This window comes from Sciurus carolinensis, chromosome 8, assembly GCF_902686445.1.
Source record: "Sciurus carolinensis chromosome 8, mSciCar1.2, whole genome shotgun sequence".
Taxonomy (NCBI): domain Eukaryota; kingdom Metazoa; phylum Chordata; class Mammalia; order Rodentia; family Sciuridae; genus Sciurus; species Sciurus carolinensis.
The window spans coordinates 28,781,813-28,783,065 of NC_062220.1; the positions used below are offsets into that span (position 1 = coordinate 28,781,813).

Genomic DNA, 1,253 nt, shown 5'->3' on the forward strand with positions numbered 1-1,253 from the left:
ACTGAAATAGGTTGATGCAGCAATTTTCATGAGTTCACGACCCTACATATTCTCTCTAGGTAATAAAAACATTGTACCCCCCATAAACATGTGGTCATCCGTGTGTTTCCTCCCTATTTTCTTCCACTGAATCATTCTTTCCTCTTTTAGGCATTCAGCAAGTCATCTTTAAGCATTAAACATTGCTCACCTTGCTTCAGACAGGTCCTGTGACATATTACAGCCACTACAGACATAAAAATACATCAATCAAGAGAAGTTGTAAGACATGGAAGAAAAATTAATCTGAGGGGCTGTGGAGATAGCTCAGTCGGTAGAGTGCTTGCCTTACAAGCATAAGGCCCTGGGTTCAATCCCCAGCACCACAAAAAAAAAAAAAAAAAAAAAAAAAAAAATTAATCTGAGATTTTCCTAAAAAAAGGAAACCACCTTGTGGAGCTGGGCAGGTTCTGTGTCACATACCTTCTGAAGCAAGGCCTCGTCACATTCTGTCCTCCATGGTGGGTTGGCCATGGAGTTTGGATTCTTTCCCCAGCTCCAAATGTGAATTCATTGATTATTATTATTCCATCTTCCTCTCCATTATAATTTGTTTGGCTATTTAACTCACATCTAAACCATTCAGCTCATGACACTTCCTTTGTCACTGTCACATGTTCAATGGAGGGTCCAATGCATGTGGAGCTCAGTGTGTTAGTATTCTATAGTTTTCAAAACAAATGACCACATTTTGGGTATTGATACAATGTGGAATTGAATCCAGGAGTGCTCTACCACTGGGTTACACACCCCAGCCCTATTCTTCCTCTTCCTTCCTTTTCTTTCTTTCTTTCTTTCTTTCTTTCTTTCTTTCTTTCTTTCTTTCTTTCTTTCTTTCACACAGGGTCTTGCTAAGTTGCCAAGGTGGGCCTCACACTTGATATCCTCCTGCCTCGGCCTCCTGAGTTGTGGAGGCATGCATCACACGTGGAAAGTTACCACAATTTAATGACTTGAACTATATAAATTTATCCCCTCACAGTTCTGTAAGTCAGACATCTGATGCTCGCCTATCTGAGCTAAGATCAAGGTGTTAGCAGGACTGATTTGCTCTTTGGAGGCTCTAGGGGAGAATCTGTTCCCTTGCCTTCAAGCAGCTGGCATGTCTTGACTGGCAACTCCCTTTGTTATTCTTCAAAGTCATGAACATTACATCTCTTTGACCATTTTCCCTGTGGTTACATATCCCTCTGTCCACAACTTGGAAAGGTTCT

The 1,253-nt window shown here is 41.2% G+C and overlaps 1 non-coding gene across 1 annotated transcript; it reads left to right on the plus strand.

Moving 5' to 3' along the window:
- Positions 1-294: 294 nt before the first annotated feature.
- Trnav-uac (transfer RNA valine (anticodon UAC)) lies at positions 295-368 on the plus strand. The gene has a single exon. It is a non-coding gene; the product is annotated as a tRNA-Val (tRNA).
- The last annotated feature ends 885 nt before the right edge of the window (positions 369-1,253 follow it).